Here is a 14,840-nt window from a genome sequence, read left to right on the forward strand (position 1 = left end):
AATTGTCTTAGCATCCATTCCTATAAGTCTCTCCAGGCTTCTCTAAAACCATCCTGCTGATCATTTCTTATAGAACAATAATCTTCCATAACATTCATATACCACCACTTATTTAACCATTCTCCAACTGATGGGCATCCATTCAGTTTCCAATTTCTAGCCAACACAAAAAGGGCTGCTACAGACATTTTTTTGCACATGTGGGTCCCTTTCCCAAGGAAGACTTTTTTTTTTAAAAGAAAGTAGAAAGGTTTCCGATTCTACCTCTCCAGATTGGGTAACTTTGGGCAAGACATTGTCTCAGAACCCTCAGACAAATATCTAAGATTGCATGATATATAGCAGGTGCCAATCTATACTAATGGAGGAAGTTTTCATACTGAGAGCTTCTTATAGCAATAAAAGCACAGGACTAATTTAAGAAAATTTTTAAAAAGTCTATCGTTGAATCATTTCATTATAGAATTGGAAGGAACCTTAGAAATCATGTCATTTAATCCATTCTTTTTACATACACAGAAACTAAGACCCAGTGAGATGAAATGAGTGTCCATAGGACATCCACCTTAGAGTAAACAAAGACAGCTCAGAACTCGACTCTAATTCTCCTGCTTCTTACTAAACCTTAGTTTAGTAATGTAACTAGTTAAAAAACGAAGTTAATTATTCCAAGATTAAAGATAATATTAAACAATTAATTCAAAAATTTTAATTGTACTTGTGAAGACCGAGTTAGCACCCTGGATACCTTAGAATCAACCGGAGTCAGGATAAGCAAAAGTCCTTGGTCTTTATTCTTGGTCTTTAGAGATAGAAGTGAACAGGATGGACACAGAATCTCCATAAATTCACCTCTTTGTCTCCCACCCAGAAGTGACTCTGGCTAGTCTTACTCCACCCCTTAGTCCCTTCTACAATTCTCTGTATACACCAATTATGGAGCCAGCACAGGATAGTGGGAAGGGCTATTTTCCAAGCATATACTTAGAGAATATTGTCCAATCAGTAATTAGCCTTAAGTGGTTGGTTGTCCAGTCTCAGTGCATTAACTCAAGAGTTTCAGCCTTTTACATGTAGTCTCTGAGGTGACTTCTTTTATTCTTCTCTGAATTGATATCAAGGGTGTGTGTGTGTGTGTGTGTGTGTGTGTGTGTATGTGTGTTTTGGGATGTTAATAAATGTATATGTGGGTTACATTGGTGCCTTGGATGCTCTAGGACCTATATACATCATGCTATAGTGCAGGAGAAGATATTATAATTAACCTTTCATGTTATGGCACCCAAGTCTTTAGTGTCCCCACAAAAATCCACATAGATTTTCTTGGCCCACCCCTTGAACCAGGGAAGTAATGTGATTTTTTTTATGGACTATTTACAGTATATTTTAAACTTTGGGTTAAGTATTAGGTCATAGGTTCTGTATTGTCTGCTGACTTTCAGGTGTTGTCTGTGGCTTCCACAGAACTCCTCCCCCGCAATTCTAATGCTGATCTGTAATATATTGAATGTGGAAGGGGAAGTCACAATGTGGAAGGGATAAATGTAGATCTACTAGTTGGTTAGGTTTGGATGGAAACATTTTTCTATTTGGGTGATAATATGACTTTTGTAAAATTCCTGGGAACCAGTTCAGTCACCCAAACAGAATAGATATTCACTGGGGTAATAAAAAGTCCACTGGTCTGAGAAGCAACAATCTGGGATCAAATTTCAGTTTTGTTATTTCTGCCTATGTGATTAGAGCAAGATGATGTAACCAGACAAACATTATAAAGGTATAAGAACCGTTCAGATTAGAGCAAGAAGATGTAATCAGACAAATATTATAAAAGTAAAACATTGTAAAGTTATTATGCCTTTATAATGTTTGTCTGATTACATCATTTTGCTGATCACAGCTAGTCTTGAGTAAAAGGGAGCAGGTGTCTGTGTGCCTTCATTTAAGGGCACTAGGAAAGACCAGTCTCTCTCTGTCCCCTAATCTCTACATTGTTGTAGATAGATGAAATTCTGCTGGGTTCATTTTCCTTGTCCTATAATTACAATGTCTGGAGTGGGGTCAGGCATTAATGTGAATAAATAGCTAAAGTATAATCAGTTTATACACCAGAGTTGAGATGTTTCTTTGTCCTGGCAAACTAAGGGATTTGTGGATATTTGGGGGGTTCACTTTGCTTCAATGCTTTGATTCATGCCATGGAGGTTGGAGTGAGTTTAGACAACAGAGTTGAATATCGCCATTTTGAAACCTTAGTCTCTAAAGTGCCAACCTCTAGGAGAGCATCAGTGATAAATGGGAAAATGCATCTTTAAGAAAAGGAGAGCCAATGACTCTTTCAAAGGAGATGGACAAGAAAGGAATAAATATATCATGGAGCTGGCTTTGGAAATGCCAAACAAGTTGAAATTAATGTTTGTGAGGGCCTGTTTGATTGGAAGGCTGCTAGAGGTCCCGGGAGTGACTGGCTGGGCTGACTGGAAGGAAATAGCTTGGGATTTGGGCCTGAGCTAGCATCCATGTCTTGTCATTCTAGTACCTGAAGAGCATTCCCAGGTTTCTAGTTGCTCTACCTATTTTCTGACTTCCTACTCCATCTCCAGGTGCATGGAACTAGCATCAGAGTAGGTAAGTGAGCATAGCTATGAGATCAGACTGTGCTTAAATAGTGTTACCCAGAGTACTTTCTAAAGAGTAGGAGAAGGTTAGAAAATTTTGCATCTTGGAAATATAAGGTCCCTTTTGTGTCTTAGATTATTAGGAAGTTATGTGGAATAAGTCACGATACCTTGGGGTATATACAAGCAGTCTATTTCCTTTTTTCCTTATATCTCTCACCCTATCTCCATCCCATGTCCTCCTTTTGATAGTATTCTCCTAGTCTAGTCCCAATATCCCCTGACCCACCCATCTCAACCTCCAATTATATTCTGGTACACAAATAGTTTATTTCTGTCTGTTCCTTACCCAAGATGGCCTCTTGCCTCATCTCTCCAGCCCCCTCCATTTTAACAAACTGAATTTTTTTTGTTCTTGAGAATTGTGTAGGCTCTGCTATTAGATCATTGTCTTCCCACTTCCAAAGCTAGAAGTGGGCCTATGGGGAGGGCAAATGATTCCAGATGAGTCAGGAGAAAGGACGAAGCTTAAGTTACATCTCTTATCTTACATGAATTGAAAAGAGAAAATGATGGCATTGGGAGTCATATATGACTGCTATATTTAGTCATTCCATTATGAGTTAGCCACCTCTTCACATTAATTCTCACCCAGCTCCTTTATCAAGACATTATCATTGGAGCACAAGGCAACAGAACTTTGAAAATTAACATTTGTCAGTTATCTGAACAACAACAAAAAAATAGCATGTGAATATTTCCAATGCAAATTTATTGTTCTGCACTCCTTTTCTTCTACCTATCAATCTCTTCCTTTCTGTTTCTGTCTTTGTCTCTCTCTGTCTTTCTGTTTTTGTCTCTCTGTCTCTCTCTCCCTCTGTTTTGTCTGTCTCTTCTTGTTTTTCTCTGTGTGTCTCTCTTTGCATTTGTGTTTCTTTTCCTTCATCTGTCTCTTAAATCTCTATCTCTGTCTCTCTTTGTCTCTCCTCATCAGAATCATTTGAAATGATAAAAAAAAAGGCACCGACATTTGAACCTTTTATCAGTGAGTTGAGGTAATAGTTCTGCCCCAGTGGGTAATTCTCGACAATTTGAAGTCTTCCCAAAGAAGGAAGTTTAATGAATAGACTTCCCTACGCCCAACTGTAAACACAGTAATGGCCCATAGTAAATCTGTTTTATAGATCCTTGTCTGATGTCTTTATTTCTTTGGTACAGTGGGGAGGGGATTTTTGAGCAGCTGTAAAACATCTCCTAGGGAATGTCCAACATTGTTTTTTTTTTAAATTTAAAAACAACAACAATGACAAAAACTAGACCACTTGCCTTTTACATTCATGACTTCTGATTTATCTACAGCGTGAACATGCAGTTGATGTGACAGAACAATACTTCCATAACTTTTGATGGTTTTGTGGCTTTAATTCTTAGTAAACTCATGGACAGTGGGTTTCAGGGGGAGAGACAAAGTGATAGGGAGAGAATGTCTTTGTGCTTAATGTGTTATGGTTTGTGAAATAACAGTGGATGGGTTGAGTCAGATCACTAAGGGGGGAAACAACTGGACTTTTGTACTGAGATCCTGAATTAGGAAGCCATTGGCCCAGTGGGTTGAATTTTTCCTTATTTTGTTCTACTCTCCCCAGCCTTCACAGCTGTCTCTGAAGCAGCAGCCGCATGTGAGTGAGTGTTTTGGTGTCTCCCCTTCAAATGTGAATACCTTCTGCAGGATTTGCATTGGGCACAAACATTCTTTTTGACCTTTCTGGATAAATCATCTCCTATCTCTATTGTATTATTTGTATTATATTACTCTAGTATTACATCTATCACATCTTTTATATTATATATTATTATTATTTATATTATGTTAAACCTATTATTATATCTCTTATGCTGTCTCTCTCTATTGTAGTTTACTTTTCTTATATAACTCTTTTTTTCCAGGGATACCTGTCACATGAAAAGCCCATATGGCCTGGAGTGTCACACTTCATTTACCTCAACAATGCAAACAAGAGCTTGAGAAGAATCTCACCATTTGACAGCCCAAATGGCTCTTTAGCAACAACTTCTAGTTCTCTGGCCAGGCCACATTAAATGACAGTTTTATTGAAAGAAAAAGAAACCAAAAAATAACATGGAGTATTGTCATGAGATTGAGACATGTTGGGGGTTGAGGGTCAGAGGTGAATTTTAACTGTTCTCATGTTCAACAAAGAGGCCAAAATCCTATGCTATTCTCTTGTGGGGATAATGGAAATGAGTTAATATGATATTGAGGAAAACTTCATTTTTTTTTTCTTTAGGAATATCAAGGTGGAGGAGGATTAATGACCCACAAATAGAAGAGATAAAGATCAGTGTTTCTTTTGCATAGAAAGAATATTTGGTGCTATTGGAGCACCCCCTGGAAAAGTTGCTAATGGGACCTGAGGGCAGGGGGTGAATAATTCCTCCTCTGCTTGGTATTGAGCTCTTCTCCCCATGTTGGATTTTCTATAAAATGATTCACTAAGAGTGTGGGTTATATTATTCAATTGTATGTTAGCAGCAGAACAAGAGTTTTGGGGGAACAATGGAAGGATAGGGTAGAAAGGATTGGAAAATTGGAGGATAAAGCTATTATAAACCATAATGAGGGACTCCAAAGCCATGGTCAAGGAAAAGAGTTTTCTTTTTGGTATTTTTTTGTTTTATAATCACTGGGACTCTTGAGTAGTCATTGGGCAAGATGTTGCCATGTGCTTCACATTGGCAAAGACGAATCTAATTCATTCAATTACTGACCAAGAGGTAGAACAGCAGAAATGATGGTTCTCTGGCTTGTTTATGGATGCAGGACTTAATGAAGTCAAGAAGCATTTATTCAGTTCTTAATATCTGCCAGGCACTGTGTTCAGTGCTAGGTATAGGATACTTCAGCAGAGGGAAGACACCAGAATTCAGGTGATTGAGAAAGGTTCTAGTAGAAGAAGTGACTTTAGTTGAGACTTGAAGAAAGTCAGGGAAATTAGGAGGTGGAGGTGAGGAAGAAGAGTCTTCCAGTCCTGAGGACAGCCAGTGAAAATGTTTAGAGCTACAAGATAGAGTCTTGTACCAGAAAGAATAAGGACAGCATTTACTGGATCATAGAAAATGCACAGAAAGTGCAAAAAGATTGCCCAGGTATAGAGATTAAAAGTCAAAAGTTTTGGATGTGATCCTGGAGGATCACCTGGGTTGCTTGAATGGGGGAGGGGTCATGGCATAGTTAGAACTGCCCTTTAGGAAGATCAGTTGGCAACTGAGTCAAAGATGGACTGGAGTAAGGACACTGGAAACAAGAAACCAACCAGCAGGGTGTTGCAAAGATCCAGGTCTGAATTAGAGGACTTGGATCAGGGTAGTGATTATGTCCAAGAAAAGAAGTAGAAATATGCAAAAAATATTACAAAAAAGAATTATACACTCTTGACTGGTTTGAGAAACAGAACCAATATAGGGGGTGGGCAGGGTAAGAGCAAATAAGACTTCGAGCTTAGCCCCAAGGTTATAAACCCAGTGTCCTCAACAATAATAGGGAAGTTTGGAAGAAAGTTTGATGGTGGTGATGGGGGGGGGGTAGGAAAACAATCTCAGTTTTAGACTCATTTAGCTTAAGGTAATCTATGATATATCCAAATTCAAGATAGATGATTGGAGGTCAAGAAAGAGGTTAGGACTGGAAAAATAGATCTGAGAATCATCTGCACAGAGAAGAGAGTTAAATCCGTAAGAGCTGGTAAAGTCACCAAGGGGAAGAGTAAAGAGGGAGATGAGAAAAGGACCCAGATAAAATAGGGGGAGATAGCCTGGGTTAGATGTGACCAGGATATCTAGTGGTATTCTGGAGTTCAGCTGTTTATTATGGAAATGTCTTCCTTCTTTCCCAAATGGAAGAGAAAGGTGGGATGGCAGAATGAATTCTGGCTTTGTCCACTTCACAATGTGTCACTTTATACAAGTCTTAGCAAGTTTTTCTAAGACCATTCCCTTCATTATTTCTTATACCACAATAATATTTTATCACATTTATATACTTTAACTTATTCTGCTATTCTCTAATTTGCAAGTACCTCCTCAATTCCCATTCTCTGCTATTCAAAAAATAGCTACAAATATTTTTGTATATCCATCATTAGAATTTGTTTTGCTTAATATTAATTCTTTCCTTAATATTTTCTTCCTCTAGTTCCCTTTTCTCCCACCACTCTGTTTCTCGGTTGAATGAAACCTATTTCTGTACTAAGTCTTCTCTGTCTCTATGTCTCTGTTTCTCTCACATTGTCTCGGTCTCTGTCTGACTTTATTGATCTTTCCAGTTCAGATAAGAGTGAAGTTCAAGTATCAACCTGACCTCATTCTTTTTGTATTTACTTTCTCCATGCACACCTTGGTTATATGAGATAAAGTTCCCCAATCTTCCTTTACCTTTCCTATCCTCCCAAGTATATAATTTTCCTTCTCTCCCTATTCTTTTTAAGATCAAAATATAGTGAAGCTCTTCCCATGCCTTCTGTCTAATTAGATTTCCATCCCACCTGGAACCCAGATGACCTGTCCATTGGAAAGCTTTGACTAGAATCTAAAACCACTGTCCTAGAAACCATTCTTATATTGCAAAAAACAAACAAAAAAAAACTTTAAGCTTAGAAACACCCTAGGTAGGAATTTTTCCAGTCACCTCCCTTATTGTTGGAACCCTGACCTCACAAAGCAGCACACACCTGAGCTAACTGTTGACATTTCTTGCAAACATGGAAAGGAAACCTGCCTTTGTTTGGCATTTTTACACATTGTTTCCAGCTCAGCCCCTGGAAGCTAGTGTCTCTACTCCACATCATAGCCCTTTATAGTTTTGAAACCAGTGATCAGATCATCCCCACTTCTATCTTCTTTTGTTCCTTATGTAAGATGGATTCCAGACCCCTCCCCATATGAGAGATCTTTACTATACACCGTCTAGTTTGTTACCATCTCCTTCAAAATGTGGCATGAAGGACATACTGTAATACTTAGATTGTCATTTAAAAAATGGCCCCAGGGTCTATCCAGCCTGCTCACAACATTATTCTGTGTTTAGAACTAGGGTTTGCTTCCTGGCTTGTTTGTGTTTTATACTGTTTGCTTTAACAATCTAGGCAGGAGCACAATTAATGTGGGCTGGGCCTTGCATTTTCCCCTTGTACATTTCCTTTGATTTTTGTCTGAGTCTTCAACTTTATTGGCTTAGGGAATCTAAGCCAATGGAACCTCCTCCTGATGCAGATGGGCCATTCATTTATTGAGTTGCACAAGGAAATGTGATGTGCCCCAGGTCCAAAGCTAATATTCATTTCAGGCAGAAGTGGAACGCAAGTCTTCCTGGTTCCAATGTCAGCTCTCTCTTCACTATGTCTGCCATACGTTCCAGCATTCAAAGAATGTTGGATTTCAACTTTACCAAAAAACAAAAACCAACTCAAAGACGAAAGCCTGCCAGAATTGCTTGCCGACTTAATCTCCACTTTTAGTAGAATGACTCATGAGTCTTGTTCTGCTGTATTTTTGCCCAGCTTATAAATTTGTCTTGTTTACTTTTTGTTTTTAAAGCCTAATGCACTGTTCCTAATACTTGTCCCTATAGAGTTTCAGCCTGGTTTTGCAAAATATTTTTTCCAATGCTAGGCCAGTTGGCTTGGTTCAGCAATGGCACATGCTTTTCCATGAGGAGCAGCGAGGAAAACTTGGTCCAGAGGCCATGCTGATTTTGCAGGGCCCCTGGGAGGAGGGAGTGGAGATGACTTGATTTTAATATTTTTTTTTCTCAAAATGACTAAAGTGTTTTTGGGTTCATTTACAGCCTTTGCTGTAGTGATCATAGCCTAGCTCCACTGATAGGAAACAATTCAGCTACCAGACATTGTGATTTCTGACAGTGCCTCCATTTTCCACTGTTGGATTTAATGATTTTATGGATGGGGGTCCACCTGAGCCCTTACTACCTTGCATCATCTCTCTCAAGCAACTGATAAGCCTGGAAAACTACTAGAGAATGGTATACCAGCCTTTTGGAAGAAAGCAAACAGCTTCCTGTTCCCTTCCTCCTCACAGTAAACTATCCATTATTCAACTCTAGATTCAATTTAACTCTTACTATGCTATCCCAGTGTAATAAGGCAAATAGTATACTAAGATTCAGTTAGTCTCACATGGTAAGACTCAGCCATCCATGCCCAGCACAGTAGTACAGCCCTGAATCTAGTAGGTACCTAACTAACTCTGATTGAATTGGGCAGTTAGCCTGCTCTGGCCTTCAGGTCAATAAAATGCTTTTCCATTAGACCAAATACTGTTTAGTAGTTTTCTGATGAACTTGTCCCATCATACTTTGTGTTAGGATGAGACCAGCTGGCTCAGGGAATAGAGAATTGGCCTTAGAATCAGGAAGATCTACATTCAAATCCTACTTTGAAATTAAGGTCACGGTAGGTAATGTAACGGATCCCAGCGATGCTTCCTCATATATTTTAACACCAATATTTTCTCATTTACCTACATGGCTGAGGGTTCTACAATACCCTGATCTCTGAAGAATTAGTTGGTCAGTCAATAAATGCTTATTGGGCACATCCTCTGTGTCAGTCACTTGCAGGTGACTTGAATGATGAAGAGAAACACAAACAGTGCCATAAAATATGTCATTCAGGAGGTGAGTGAAGACAATTATCTTTTTCAGCCTTAGGTTCCTCATCTATGAAATGGTGGTAATGATGGCACCTACTTTCTATGGTTGTATCAATAAATTGAGATATTTGGACAGAATTTGCGAACATTAAAGCACTATATAAATCTTAACTATTACTAGTAAAAATATCCCATCATTCTATTTCAACAATTGATTTCTTGCATAACCCTAAGTATTTTGTTTGCTGCATTTAAAAATGGGATTCTGAGAAGAGCTCCATAGACCTCAGACTCCAAAAGCTCCATGACACATATACACACACAAAAGAGTTTAAAAGGAGGGCCCCTAGGACATTGGATAGATTTATGGGTAGGCATGGACAGCATTCATATTAATGGTCAAGAATCATAATTAAAACTCTCTGGGTTGGTATCAACTAGCTTTGGTAGAGAGTTTCTTCACTGGGAGTTTCTTAAACCCATGAAAGCACAGGACCAGCATGATACCCTCTTATCCTATTGTATGTTATATATCTCTGCATTACTGCCTAGTCTCTCTTCTGGAACAAGCTCCAAAAAGAACCTTAGTCTTTTGTTTCTTCTACATGTTTATCCTCCCTGCCTTCTTTCAGCTAAAGACCTTTTGCATACTGAATGAATGAAATAACTAGGTTGCCATATATTTTTGGAATTGCAAAATCTCCCTTGAAAGAATTGCTTCTTTTGCCACTTGACTGCAAAACAGTTTTCTCTGCTCTCTGGTTCCTTGATTCTAGAGAGATCTTATTGGAAAAAGGGCATGGTAACTGGATGGAAACAGCTGCCCAGCTTCATGGAGAAATCGAAAAATGTCCCTGGTTTTAGGATGCTTTCAATCAGTAATGAGAATCCATTACAGGGATGTCATTGTTATCTCCCAGCTTGTTTCATGTGACTGTTCATATTTATAGAGGTCTGATACCACGGCTTCTGTTTATCCATTACTAGTCATTTTTTGAAAACAGTTTTTTTGATTAAATTTGGTATCTGGATTTATGATGTCATCTGTGTGCTTACTTTTTCTGTCTATACATGCCTTCCTATCCCATAAGATGGTTGCCTATATTTTTCCATAAATCCTTTATAGGAAACCTGGAAGTCTTATTCCAATTCTTTTAATAAGTGGCAAAGGGATAGAGCATTAGAATTGTTGGCAGAGAGATATAGGTTCAAGTCTCACCTTTAACACTCAATAGTATATCTATCTATATATATTTTAAGAAATTTCCTTCTTTGGGTCCCTGTTTCCTAATCTATAAAATCAGAGTAATAATAGCTATAGATAGTAACTTTACATTGTTGTTGTGAGTATCTAATAAAATAAATGAGGAAAAGTGTTTTGAAGGCCTTGAAGTGCTCTAAGGCAGAAGTCTTCCTTCCTATTAATTCCTTCCTCCTTCTTTTGATTGTCTAGTTGCCTCTTTTATCATCCTTTCACTGGCTAACACTTTGCTCGATGGGAAGGAAAATATCCTAACTCCAATCCCCCATGCATATTAGACTAGTTTTTCCTTAAAAATGACGAAAACCATTCTCAAGGTTCACGGAAGTGAAGGTTCAAATTATTGACCATTTCCTGGTTCCTTGATTATAAACATTCCACAAACTCCCAGGAGCTGCCTCTTATGTGTCACTGGTAGAAAATGAGGGTTAGCTTAGATGCAGGAGAGCTTTGCTCATTTGAAGCACCTTGAGATGAATATCCTTCTCTTGCAACGTTTAAAAAAATCTTTTCATAACTGTTGAATGACCTATGAATTTCTCATTTTGTTGCAATATCAAACATAAATGATAAGAAAATGATTTGAGGCTGGCCAAGTTCAGGATACTCTGATTCCCAGTCTACTGACATAGGTGGGAAAAATAGAATACTCCTTGCTCCCCAATGCCATTCTAGACTGCCCCTTAAACAAGTTCACTTATAACCTTCTCCTTCTTTGAGTTTCAAGTTAGCCAAATTGATCACCCAATTTATGGCCTGGTGTATTAGCTATCCCCCAAATATTCTCCTTCCCTCTTCAATAAGTTCAGTGCCTGGTTCTCAGTCTTTCCATCCTCTTCATCTCCTGACGGCATACTATGGGACTTCAACATACATACTAATGGCCCATCAAATACGCTACTTCTTCAAATTCCCACTTCTCCCCTCTACTACAAATACATACAGAGAGACTTATACACTTAACCTTATCCTCATCCTTGTTTACAAACTTCACATTTCTTTTATGTGATCATGATCTCTTATCACTACATCTTTTCTACATCTGAAAAAAAAACACTTTTAACCCTGTTCTTTACCTTAACCATGACCTCTATTTCCCTACTCCTCTCTTATTTCTGCTTTGCACTGGCTTTACTTCCTATTTCTATACTATATACTTCTATATTTGTAGGTTTTGGAAAGATAGTTCAGCTTCACACCATCCTTTACTTTAAAATCCATTGCTCTCTTGTTCTATTGCCAAACATGTCCTGCCATATGTCCCCCCATGCCATATGTCAACTTTACTCCTAACATCTACCTCCTTTGTTCCTACCCATGTGTTGATAACTAAAGATAGAGAAAATCATAAACCCATGTTGATTGGGGCCATCACAAATTTATGCTCTTCAATATCAACAGTCCCCTCACTACCACTGCAGCAAAGCAAATAGTGTATTCCTCCCAAATTGATGCACTACTTTGTCACTACTAAAAGAACTGGCATAAACCTGTTAAAACATATGTTATCTATGCCTTTCCCTCTTTACCTATTTTTATTACACTGAAGATAGTGGGAGCAATCTGCTTTAGAAGTGGGAAGGAAATGGAATCAAGGTTGTATCTGTGATTTGCATGATTTCACAAGCATAATTGATATCATATTATTGTCTTCTCAGTGGGTGAGGAAAAAAGTGAAAGGGAGAGTGAGAATTTGGAACTCAAAATTGCAAAAGAAAATAATGTTAAGATAAATGAATTATTAAGAAAATAAAAGAGAAGGTTGAATGAATGTAGGAGTCTTGGCTTTTGCAATGGGCCACTTCTTCATCTAAGACTAGAGTAAAGCAATGAGTCAACCTTGCCTCTGACTTCATCGTGTAACTGAAATTGCTCTCTCCAATGTTACCAACCATGTCTTAATAGAGAAATCTAATGACTTTCCCCCTCACATAATAAATGTCATATTTCTACATTCATCAATGCGTATTGGAGACTTCAGAAACTTAGAGTTCTAGAGTATTGTTTTAGAAAGTATAAAGCTAAATGACTTGCCTAGAGTCCCATATCCAGCATGTACTAGACATAGGACACAAAGGAGCTAATTAAATGCATATCAATCCAAAGTAATTTCCAGAGGATAAAAGTGTTCAGAGCAGAGGTATAAGGAAAAGCTTACCAGAGAAGATGGCCTTTGGGGTATGCTTTTAGAGACATTGAGGATTCTGAGGGCACAGAAACCAGGATCCAAACCCAGGTCCCTTGATCCCAAGGTTCAATTTTCTTTCCGCGATAATGTTCGGCTAAATTTGAATTTAAGCAATCTTAAAATAACCTATATAGAACTTTATATTATCTTTGACTATAAAGTTAATTGAAATCCCCATTCATAACAAATGAAAAAAGAAACACCTAATCAGTCAAAGTTTATTGGAAAAAAATTGTGTTTCCTTATCATAGTTGAATACTTGAAGAATCTTCTCTTCAAATCTATACTTCAGGGCAAGATGACATGAGAAGGGGATCAGACAGCAGCCCAAATAAGCGTATGGCAAATGGCCAATTGACATTCAGGGTTAAAGTTCACTAGGCCTTACAGGCTCACCATGCTCATTGGGAGCAATGAGGTACACTCAGTCCTTCTTTCTTCAGTACAGTGAATTCTGTTCATTTTTCAAATTTGAGTCCAACCGACAGGATTCTTGTACCAGAATTTCACAGCTTTATCACAACTTCAGTTTGTATCTCACCACATCCCTGGAAGTTAAGATGTTGTCAAAGAGCCATAAATGCTTATAGTTTGTGATATTTTTCTTGGATAGGAATCCCAATTTGAAGAGATGCCTATGTTTTCATTTGACATTGCTGCTTGTGTAGGATGTTGGAAGCATAATCACGTCACTCCCAGTCTCTGTTTTCTCATCCAGTGGATTTGAGCATTATTTGACTTCCTTTCTCTGTCGAGTGTTAGTTTTTCATTTTAAAGTGGGAATAGCAATAGCATCTCCTTTACAGAGTTGTTGTGAGAATCAAATGCAATAACAGGTTAGCAGATTCAAGTCAACCTTAAAATTATCCCAGTTCTTCTGCATATGATCTTTTTGTCCTTGATCAATCCACCTCATCTCTTTGAAACTCAGTTTCCTTATCTGTAAAATGAGGCTCAAGGATTGGGTCCAAAACCACCTACCTGATTTTGACCTTGATACCTTAAATTGGTTAATTGATTAAGACATATTCCAACCTATCAACCAATCAAGCAGAGGCTTTAGACTGTGAAAAGTCTTTGAAAATTGTTTGTCAAATTGAAATAATGTCAGATAAGAAGCCAGTTCAAAGTGAGGAAACATTTTTTATCAGTTCCTATGAGCCCTGAATGAAAATATCGAGTGAGCTGAAATTGGAGAGTTTCAGAAAGTGGTTCTAGGCAAAATCCACTGTAAAACCACTATGTGGGGTAGGGTCAGAACAGGAGAGATCTTGGCTTTGTTCTTAGGTATCACATAACCCTCTTCCCTTTGACCAGAGGGATCTTTCCAAGTTTTGAAGTGTCTGGAGGAGGTTCAACCTCCCAGTGGCCCTTTGGTGTCCCATCTCCATGCCTGGATCAGCTGATGGCAGCCCTGGACGCCAAGGCTAGATGCTATAGAGTCCTGCTTCCAAAAGCAGAGTAGAAAAGGTTTGCCGATTGACAAATCAGTTTCATATTTGTCTCTGAGAAAATTCTTCTTGGCTCTGGCTAACATGGTATGACTACACCTAAATGACTCTGGAAGTCAGTAAGAACTGGGACAACCCTCAGCAGGAGCTCTCCAATACTTTGGAATGTTTGGCCTCCAATTTGGGCTTATTTCTCTGTCCATTTGGCGTGTGGGGGCCATCTGTTTCTCATCTGGTGGGGGTTTGCATGAGGCTAACTGGGCAATCAGCTGAGCCTGATTTAGACCCTTTGGAGATAATCTATTCCCTCTTAAGTAAAAATGCCCAAGTCTGTTGTGATTCAAAACTCTTTGGCTCAACTCTGAAGATTTTTTTTTTTTTTTGCTGGGGAAAGTGGAGTTGCCAGGGTGCACAGCCTACGCCCAGCACCTTGAAATGCTTTTCTCTAAAACCTTCTACAAAAAGCTAAAGAACTCAGGCTCTCAGGTACTTGTTAATTTGGTCTTTTATAATTTAGAAAAGTGGTCTTTCTTAGTTCTGTATAATCCTTTTGGCCTTGTCAGAGTAGAATAGGGGATTTGTGTTCAGTTTTCATCTTTACCGTATTCGTTTTTATTTCAAGTAAAGAACAGGAA

The 14,840-nt window shown here is 38.4% G+C and overlaps 1 long non-coding RNA gene across 3 annotated transcripts in view; it reads left to right on the top strand.

Annotated features, from left to right (window-relative positions):
- The window catches only part of LOC116419619, a 151,910-nt gene that overhangs the window by 82,305 nt on the left and 54,765 nt on the right, over positions 1–14,840 (top strand). For 2 of the 3 annotated variants that reach the window (XR_004229870.1, XR_004229872.1), the window contains exon 4: positions 4,566–5,622. The exons of the other annotated variant lie outside the window; for it this stretch is intronic. This is a non-coding gene — a long non-coding RNA (uncharacterized LOC116419619). Of the gene's footprint in view, positions 1–4,565; positions 5,623–14,840 lie in introns of those variants that run through there. 3 annotated transcript variants of the gene reach the window in all.

The sequence above is a fragment of the Sarcophilus harrisii genome, chromosome 5 (genome assembly GCF_902635505.1).
Source record: "Sarcophilus harrisii chromosome 5, mSarHar1.11, whole genome shotgun sequence".
In the NCBI taxonomy this organism is placed as follows: domain Eukaryota; kingdom Metazoa; phylum Chordata; class Mammalia; order Dasyuromorphia; family Dasyuridae; genus Sarcophilus; species Sarcophilus harrisii.